This window comes from Anoplophora glabripennis, unplaced genomic scaffold, assembly GCF_000390285.2.
Source record: "Anoplophora glabripennis isolate ALB-LARVAE unplaced genomic scaffold, Agla_2.0 scaffold122, whole genome shotgun sequence".
NCBI lineage: Eukaryota > Metazoa > Arthropoda > Insecta > Coleoptera > Cerambycidae > Anoplophora > Anoplophora glabripennis.
Window position 1 is genome coordinate 197,084 of NW_019416406.1, and position 11,105 is coordinate 208,188.

The 11,105-nt window shown below is 30.6% G+C and overlaps 2 non-coding genes across 2 annotated transcripts; both read left to right on the top strand.

Moving 5' to 3' along the window:
• The first annotated feature begins 7,744 nt into the window (after positions 1-7,744).
• Positions 7,745-7,816, top strand: Trnaq-uug. The gene has a single exon. It is a non-coding gene; the product is annotated as a tRNA-Gln (tRNA).
• Positions 7,817-8,253: 437 nt separating this feature from the next.
• Trnav-aac lies at positions 8,254-8,326 on the top strand. The gene has a single exon. It is a non-coding gene; the product is annotated as a tRNA-Val (tRNA).
• The last annotated feature ends 2,779 nt before the right edge of the window (positions 8,327-11,105 follow it).

Below are 11,105 nucleotides of genomic sequence, written 5' to 3' on the forward strand. Positions count from 1 at the left end.
ATAACTTAAAAATATCATTTGCCAACACCGATATCGAAATTGTAAAAAATATTAAATATTTGGGATTCTATCTAGATAATACATTAAGTTTTAAAGATCATATATTATATATAAAAAATAAAATAACAAAAACACTTTTTTCTTTCCAAGAGTTTCACAACATTTATCGACTATAACAAATATTACTGTTTATAAAAAAATTATCCAACCACATTTTGACTACTGTTCAAGTATATTATAATTTATTATATTATATTATTTATTTGACAGTAACATGCAAAAACAGTTTCAAATTTTGCAAAATAGAGGAATGAGAAATATGTTACGATGCAATAGAAGTACTCCCATATATTTAATGCTTAACGTGTTGGAATGGATGTCTGCAGAATTACGTTTGAAATATTTAGCACTAGTGTTTATTTAAAATAATCAATCATCAATTACCTTCCTATTTCGAGCCGTTTATAAAATATGTTAGAGAAATACACAATTATGATACCAGAAATGTAAATTGCTTATATTTGAATAATGCAAAAAGAGCATCCGCGCAAAAAACTATTTCCTATAAAAGTTTCAAAGAATTTAACTCCTTGCCAAGTAATAGATATTAAAAATTATGTCTCTTTAAATGTATTTAAACATAAACTTCGTGATTTTATAAAATAATTATATAGCAAATTGTACACATGTTAAATTTTATGTTATCATATAATAATTGTATATTGCATTTTAATAGAATTATAGATATATGCTACATGTGATACTGTGTATATTAGGTATTTTCCTATTTAAATAAAGTTTATTTCTTTCTTTCTTTTCATTTCGAGAAGCTCTCCAGCGTATTTTTACGAAGATTTGCATCTTCATGCTTACAAAGTTAAATTGACTCGAGAGCCGAAGCCTAATGACCACGCAGAGCGAAGAGAGTTCATTGAATGGATTATGGAACAACAATAAGTGGATACTGACTTTTAGGACAAAATTATGTTCAGCCATGAGGCTCATTTACATCTTGATAGTTTGGTTAATCGACAAAATTGTCGCAGAAAATCCATAAATGATCGTTGAGAAACAAATGCATCCACGGTCACTGTTTGGTTCGGATTTTGGGCTGGAGGCATAATCAGATCATTCTTTTATGAAAATGCCGCTGATCAGGAAATAACAGCCATCGCCATCGAGACATCATAATCCAGTTTTTGTGCCTAAATTGCAATATGTGTATGTAGACGACAAGATGGTGCTACAAGCTATACAGTCCAAGAAACCATTCAATTACTGCATGAGTCATTTCCTGGTCGTGTAATTTCCCGTTTTGGTGATCAGAATTGGCCGCCCAGATCATGTGATTTAACGCCGTTGGCCTTTTTTCTTTGGGGTTTTTTAAAGTCTAAGGTTTATGCCAACAAGACCACGACAACCCATGTCTTGAAGAAAGAAGTTGAGTGCTGTATTAATGAAATGATTCAGTTGTATTTATGTAAAACGGTCATGGAAAATTTCGACAAAGGAGGACGTACATGATTACGAAACTCTGTGGATAAATGGATCAGGGGTCTGAAATATGACATGAGCCTATGGCCCTGGATGTGCCAGGATGTATTGTCTTGAAACTCCGAGACATTGAGTCTGCTGTAACTCCGTATTCTCTTAATCAGGAGTATGCAAACTCCTGTAAACCCATGATTTGTAATATATGTATAGATTTATGGTACAGTCATCAGGGGTTTTCCTCTTTGCATCTATACTGAAAAAAACGTAACATTACTTCCTTAACTGGGCAATAAGTGTTTTTGCTATAACAATCGTTTAAATAACGTGTTACGGTGTTATGGTGCAATGAGATCATGAATTCCGATGTCATCGACTACTAAAATCGTTGGAATTTTTAAAAGAGAATGTAAATCATTAATTAACTCTGATTAGGTTCTTACATTACAATTTCTTCCATTATAATATAGCTGTGTGTCATCAGTGTGAAGGTATAATTTGTAGAGTGATGGAAATGTTTCAACTTCAATTTTCAAGTGTTCAAACTGAGAGATATAAATCGTGAAAAACAACAGACTTAAAGCAGGTCCTTGTGACACTTCTCTATTGACTACTTGCTGATGAGAATACTGGTTATTATATACAACACATGGTTTCCTGCCAGCAGAATTAAATTCAACTCTCTAAACGAAACGCTAAATACAAATTAAATTTCTATTAAACTTTGACAATTGTGCACGACGAAAATGTTTCTCTCCCCTAAAGCGCGATCGACTTTTGGGGCGTACAGGGGTTGAGGTGTCCGTGTCATCCCTTTTCTGACAGCTCATTGTTGCGAGGTTAAGATAAATGATTGTAAAATAAAACATGTCTCCCCATCGACTCGATCCAAACACACTATTATTGCCATATAAGCGGAAACCAATGGGGTGAATCTCAATGTGAAATGTAAATATTGCCAAAAATGAATTCGGGGTCGATAAAAATATACGAACAGATATCAGCGATAGAAATCAGTCTTTGTGTCAGTGCAATGGTATTTCTGTTTTAACTAAAAAGTGCCCAACAATTTACTGATTATATCCTTAACTTAGTAATTTGAATATTAACTAGATTGGATGTTATTTAAAAATTTTAATTTACATGTGTATTAAAATCTGCTTATAAAACAATATCTAAAAATTAAATTTTACAGTATTAAGCCAAGAATTTAAGAAATCTTATATTGTTGTTTCACTATACCCATCAGGGTCCTCGTTTGTTTTAGATGATTATCCTGAATATATGTTTCAGAACAAATTAATAAATCTTGTAAATGAATAAAATTGTGTAGTAAATAAGTGGTTTCCATAATTTTCGTAATAGTTTCTTTTTATAAGATAGGATTTTAGAAAATGATCTCAATTGACATTTTTTGAAACTGTTGTGTCAATATTGAATCTCAAATTACTTATGTCAATGGTTGCAAAGGTACTATCAACATCTGTTGAGACCATCAAGACTACAGGAACTTACTGTTTGTAATTAAAATGACTGAATCCATTATTAGTGGATCATCATTATCATCATCATTTTTATACGAATGTACTTATAGGTGACACCGTTTACAAAGAGTAATATGATCTTAGCTGCTTATTAGATATTGAGGATATAATTTAATGCTGAACGGAACTTTAGACAGCAGGGTAGTTGTTTCTACATCATAACGCGCAAATGTCAAGGTAAATTCCATAATAGTTGACAGTGTTATACTTTATTTGTTTACATTCCTTAGAGAGGAATTGACATAATCTCCGATTGTAAACTACTCCATATGGCCTAAGTTGCTTCTAGTATTATTAATCCAATCACAGTAGCTAATCTATAAAACTGAAACTATAGCTCTTTAAACCTTTCTTCTAGTGTTAGATATTTGCCAATCAACCAAATAGGGTTAATACTTTGGAATCGTTTAAAACATAGGAGAAACATTCGTGAAGCGTATTTTAAAATATCAACCAAGTGACTCTGGGTCAATAGAAAAGAATATATAATAATTATCTATACAATTACCTACAATCTCTGCTCCCATATATAAAATGTAAAGAGAGATAGTTTGTCAGAATAATTTGCTGAATCACAAAATCAAGCAAGTTGCTATACATTGCGGAAAATCAAAACAATATGCAATTCAATTCACTGAATAATACTGCAAAGAATAATGAGGAAAAATGGAGTGTCGTAAATAAGACCATTGTTTTATCTTATCAATGGCACCAACATTGTATTCAAAAAAGAAAATCCACCCAACTACGAGTGGTACCGTCAATCACTGATAATGAATATTTCGTAAAATGGGTCCAGATGAACGAGTCTAGACGAAAATCAAATCTTAATTTATTATTCTTACGCTGTTTACTATTATAGATATGATGGAAATGATTGTCAAAGAAAGATTTCGACAGAGAGTAACTGGTTTGATTGATTATATACGCAGGTTCGTTATTTTAGATCAAAGTCTAACTGTACTTTGTCCTTATAATTAAATAAAGCTGCTTAATTTTGGTTGCAGTGTGCTTAATTAGTTTTCTTGGCTACGAGCAAAGATTACATATTTTCATTTATTTTTTACTTGCCTTATTATTACTAATAAATGTTCCTATGGGGATATTGCCTACTGACAATGAGAATCTTGCTTTTCTGCTATAGAACCCACTAATCATACAAAATTTATCAAGTTTTCTCTGTTCAATCTACAGTGCTTTCGAAAAGTAACGAATAAATTCATTATTTTTTAAATTGAGAAGTTTTCGAAAAAATCCCCTGGCACGTCGATTTTGTTTTTAAAAAAGTCACTTTTTGACATACGACCCATATTTGTGACGTCATCGTTGTTCGAGATATGACGTCATCGACAATTTTTTTAAANTCCATTTTTTATTTCAATTTATACTTAAAGTACCTAGTTCAGTAATTTATGCATTAACAAATGGAATTTAGTTACACTTCTTCTGACTTCCGACCGCAAAAAGAAAACTGTAATATGTTTATGAAATTAAAATTCGAGGTTGCCCAATCGGTATTGTCGTCTACGTCATAATTGTAAAAATAGACACTCTAAGGTTTTTCACTGGAGCATATTTTGTTTTATTCATTAGACAATGAAATGATTTCAGTTTTTATGTTTTAATGAAAAACAATCAAAAACTAAAATTTAATATTAATGAAAAGTTAAATATATACAATGTTTACACAAAATTGTTACAGTATACCTCCTGAAGTTATTGATAATGTCCAAAAAGAATTTATTAATCATCTTGGCTACTGTCAGGCAGCCAACGGTGCACAATTTGAACATTTAATTTAGTCGATTTTTACATAATCTTTATCATTTTCAGTATTGTGAAAATTAAATTTTAAAATCTTCAAACATTATTTTCTTAAAGAGCATCAATTATATGACAATATCAAATGAGGTTAATTAATAATAGGGGCGGATGAATTAAAACCATATTTTTATAGAATATGTGTAACTCACATATATCGATGATGTGCAATTTATATGAGTATACTTTTGTGATCCAAAGTAACGTGTTACATAATAAATTTTTGATTTATTAACCATTTTTTTATTTGCGTTTATAGATATTACGTATGTTTATGACTATCAAGAAATAATGAGTGGGAAAGATAACATCTATTTGAAAATTTCGTCTAATCTTTATGTCTCATGTGGGTGGCATTTATTTTGTTTATTCTCACTATACGGTGAATTTAGTTCTCTTCTTTGTGAGTCACTAGTCGATACGGTATAATTATTAATTTCACTAATTTTAGAACATCAACAAAAGCGATAAATTATATGGTATCCATGTTTAGAGAGAGCTTATGAATTCGTAACCACATATTGATTTTGTCAAGTCCGTTTTCTGCGTTGCAATATATGCAATATACCATATAGTGCTAGACACTGCGTGGAATGGGATTTTCCTTCGAACAGTTGGATAATTGAATGCATTGCCTCTCTCCATATATCATATGTATATTATCATGTAAGTAAGTAAGTATTACATATTGTTAGAGCGTAAGACGGTCCTGTCGTACAAATCTGGCATTTCATCAATTGCCACAGACCTTTATTAAGAGACCTGCAACATGTACTTTCTATACCCTCTGCACCCAGCACGGTCAAGTAAAATTAGTAAAAAGCCAGATGTATACGAAGGCCTGTTGAGGCAACATGTCTCACGACTTTGTCAAAGATTTACTTTTTTAATTATATATACAGTCCACTCCATAAAGTTTATTTGAATATACCTATGTGAATCTAGTTTTATGCCATCATAGTGGCAATACAGTGTTTTAAGTCATCATAGTGGCAGTACAGTAAACGAAGCTGTACACATATATTGCTAAAAAAATAGTTGCTCCAAATGTTCTGCTGCATCCCTCTGCCAAATACATTATTGTGTAACAGACAATTCGACAAAAATTGAGTTTTTGTCCATAATTGATTATACAAGATTTGCTAAAATAATTTCACGGGTACAGCTGGCACAGAAATTGGATTATAACTAGAGTTCGGGGTTTTCGTCGGCTAGTCATAGGCGTGTTTGCTGTAAACAAATAAATAAACACGTTGGTATAAATAAAAATAAATAAAGTGTATTTTATCAGCGAAAGGTCGTTTTTTACCCTTAACATAAGTTACAATAATGATATTTCCAAGTAATTATAACAAACATTTGATATAAAGCGTTACACCATCGAAAGACTCTTTTCGGTTTAAGTTTTTTACAAACATTATAATCAAAATCAGCAATGCATAAGTATGGTAAAGTTGTTGTAATTGGTTAGTCGACCCATACCCATCAACCCATCTGATGAGTAAACCGATTTAAAGAGTCTAGCCAAAAATTTGGAATTTTGTAATCCAGAACATTGTTGTCATAAAATTGAGAATATTTAGATACCACCTTTCTCTTCTCTTAATATAACAATTTACTTCACCTTTTTTATCCCATTGTCAATATACCAATGATGATTCTGATGTTCACTAAGTATAAGTTGTTTTAACTGTTTTCTATAATAAATTTCTGATTACGTTTCTGAAATAGATTTTCTACATTTTTGTACATTATTTAAGTTGCGACTGATGTGTTGATGCAAGCAATAATAAAAGTCGTATAGGGAAAGGGATAACATAAAGGGGTAAAGACAATTCACTCCATATCTATATCTTCAAACAGATGCTATCGTAAATATAATTCTTTCAGAGCAAATGCGGCGTGAAATATGAATATGCCCCCAATGACTTCTGTCTCTATACATATAGTGGTCATGAAACTAAATATAATACTTCATCACAAACAGTAGCAAGATAAAAGAGGGTTGTTCTTAGATGTTATGTACTTCCTAATTCAAACAGGTGGAAATATTGACTGTTTCTTTTTTAGAATTCGCATATATTTTGTGGACTCCTTGCAGAGTTCAAAATTGAAGGAGTAATTTATTTAAGGTATGTAATGATAAAATTATCTTTTGTATTATTAAATTGGAGTTTTATGGTATAAGGGAGGTAGCTAATGATTGGCTTCGATGTTATCTACATAGTTGAATATTATGAATGGGAATAATGCTCATATAAAAATATAATGTATAAAACTACAAATAATCCACTCTCCGTGTTTGCTCTTACAAACGTATTTATTTACCATTTTAGACATTTCTACTTTTACAAATATATTTGAATGAATCATTTACAAATAGTGACAGGTCGCTTCTAGGGCCTCAAGGGACACCTGACCAAGGTTGTGGTTTATTAGGTCACTTAGGCTCTGCAATGTGGCAAAAGAAACACCCTATCACCACAGAAGACTGGAAAACCAAAATTGAATGCAGGTAAAGGTGGTTCGTTGCGTAACGGTCATAATTATTATAAACGCTTTCAGAGGCTCTTCGGACGCCCCTCTGGAACAGGCCGTTCCGGGCAATCGCCCCATACGCCCTGAGGAAAATATACATGTAATACATATAAAATTTTATCCTCGTTTCCGATCAGTTCACAGAATCTGTAAAAAAAATTTGGTATTACTTAGTAATTATCAATTTGACGATTTAAACAAATCGTTAGCAACAATGTAGAAGTTAAAGGTAATTTATCTACGGATTATAATTTTTTTAATACGCTTTATACACTGAAATATAAATAAAAAAGTATATCGTTAGTTCCTGCGACGTAGCACTTATGTTATTTTTAAAATCCGAACGTAAAGGTTCCATGGTGTAATGGTTAGCACTCTGGACTTTGAATCCAGCGATCCGAGTTCAAATCTCGGTGGAACCTACTTTTTTTTTCTTGATAAAAAATGGAATGTAATAAAATAACTACAACTTACAGGTAGGTAGGTGCAATAATTTGTGGATTTTATTTACGTTTATTTCTTCCATTTTTTATTTCAATTTATACTTAAAGTACCTAGTTCAGTAATTTATGCATTAACAAATGGAATTTAGTTACACTTCTTCTGACTTCCGACCGCAAAAAGAAAACTGTAATATGTTTATGAAATTAAAATTCGAGGTTGCCCAATCGGTATTGTCGTCTACGTCATAATTGTAAAAATAGACACTCTAAGGTTTTTCACTGGAGCATATTTTGTTTTATTCATTAGACAATGAAATGATTTCAGTTTTTATGTTTTAATGAAAAACAATCAAAAACTAAAATTTAATATTAATGAAAAGTTAAATATATACAATGTTTACACAAAATTGTTACAAGTTTCCGTGGTGTAGTGGTTATCACATCCGCCTAACACGCGGAAGGTCCCCGGTTCGATCCCGGGCGGAAACACTTTTTTTAAATTTCATATCAATTAAGTATTATATTATCATTATTATAAATTTTGTTAATAAATGCATACAAAACAAAATATATTATAAATGTACATTGTGATCCATTTTTAACAGACTACCCTGAGTTTGAGAATGCCATCACTGACTTTCAATTTTTTAACATGGAGATCTAGCTTCTAATTATTTATATATTTATTTCTACTATAATCTCGTGGTCTATTTTGGTTAAAAACAGACAAAAATTAGAAAATTATTTTCATTGTGTTACCTAGCTAAAGTTGAAAAGAAAATTTTACGAAAATTAACACTTTAAAAAATACAAGGATGGTGCTACCCAAATGGAACACAGATTTGCTGTTTATAACACTTGTATCGTTATAGTTGAGCTTTTAAGGTTATTTAATTTTTAATGCAAACAATTGAAGTTTTAAAAAAATCAAAAATCAATCAAGAATACCTACTTACAATTAGGCTCATTTCCTAAATTTTTTTAATATTTTATTTTTATTTTGTAAATAATATTTTCAGTTTGTCAGTGCGATGATAAATATATTTCAACTTTATGTTTCAGTAATTAATTTAGTTTAATGAATTACAATGAAATTAAATAAACAGGTGTTAATATGTAAATGGCATTTTTAATATATTTAATTTGAAGATGAAAACTTCAAAAAACCTGCCTAATTAGTTATCAATAGAGTCGGCAACAAAATAAATGTATACATGGCTTGAGTTGACTAACTCTAATTTTAGCCTAATACCATATATTTTTGCCATTAAAAATTAGCACCAAACAGAAAATAATCCCTAGTTTTAAAGTTGATTTTAATTGACGTGTGTCTTTTATTTTAAGGAAATGTTGATATTTATTTCTGAAATATGTACACGTCATCAATAATAAGTCCTAATTCCTCTTCATTATTTTTTTTATCATAGAAGATTATTCTTCGACAATGATGAATAAACGAAGATATTAATAGGTTATAGAAATATCAGTTTTAAACGTATAGGGTGTAGGAGAAAATAAGATTTTTCCATAAGCTTGAAACATCATGTAGAGTGCTAGCTAAAATCGCAAATGTCCACTCGAATCAATTTATATTCTCGATTTTCCTGAACAGTTTGTTTTTAATATAAGTAACTTTTTTTATTAATTGATGTATACAATTAAATTAAAGCTCACCAATTTTTTGTTATTAGTTAAAAAAATTGGATATAAAATGAAAAAATAGCAATAGAAAATCTATGATAAGAAGAATAAATAAAATCAATCATTATTTTAATAATAAGAGAATTGATGATTTAGACTGGAAACCAGACGTTAAATTTTTCTCGATTAATGTCGTTCGTGTGAATATGTTTTCAGTGCCATAAAGGAAGTAAGTAGGGGTTGATAGTTTATAAGTCGTCTATTCATTGATTTTTTTTTATTTGTCATCTATAACACACAGTAACGTAAATCAAATATCAAAGTTCATAACGGAAAAGCGAGGAATGCCATATTATATTGTAAATTTTCCTGCCACAATAAACAAACCTCTATACTTTGTTATAAAAACAGTTTCATTGTAGAAAGGCAGTACAGCCCACTAGTAGTCGTGTTTGAAAAACACAAATCAGGGGAATGCCTAAAAGACGAATGGTAAAAAAGGTATAGTTTTTCCGATATCAATTGAAGAACCAACAGATTGATAGTATGTACCAGGTTCGGTCGCTGACGCAACAACTAGGCATTGAAATATTTGAAAAACTTGTTCTCATATTTATTTAGCAATAGCCATATACAGGTCTGGTCGAACTAAACGTGGAAGCGATAGAAATGTATACGTTCAGTTGAAGAATACATGCGCGGGCAAAGGGAAACGATTACAGTTGTATTGGGCTACTGGGCAATAAATCACAGGAGACGACAAGTGGTTCATAAATTGCCCAGCAGTGCAGTGCAGCAATGCGGAATTTGGTGTGATTCAGGTAATTTTAATTTATTATGGGCACCTGCTATCAATCATTCATATTACAATTGCGAAAGGGAGAAATAAGAGGGATATTTTGTTTACTAATATTATCACAACATGGCATTTTGGAGACCTTTTGAAACGGAACAAAACGAAATTTACCTCCAATATAATAAAATTGTTTGAGAACATAAATAATTACAATATGTGTATATATAAATTATTATAATTTTTTACCTTTAGCAGAATTTTTTTTTAGGGGCGCCTATGAAACTCATTAAATTTTATTAGGTACCAGACGTTTTTTTGCATGTTCAACTGACTTCGGAAAGACTATACATATAATTTATTTGATCGAATGTTATGTTTCCCTTCTAGTATGTAGTTTTTTTTTCAGAATATATACACACGGTGTATGTTATTTTTCTTATATAAAAAAGCACAGCGAGTAATAAGGGATTTAGGAGACATTTTTTAAATAGTTGCCTTACTACAATAAATGTACATTTCGAACACGCAACTAACACAGACAGTAACAAATACTAATATCAAAGTCATTGTTATGTAAGACATTACAAACCAGGTCTGTTATACTCAATACGTATCTGAATTATTAAATGAGTGAGGACAAGTAGATGCTGTATATATTGAATATCCAGAGGTTATTTAATAAGGATATATATTTTATATAAAAAAATAGTTTATTTGTTTTTTTTCCAAGTTTATTTCATTATTCAAATATTATCTTTTTGGCAGAAATCAGTATGTAGGTTATGAAGGCTATCGTTTCTTATAAATCTACCTCTGGGGTACCCGAAGGGT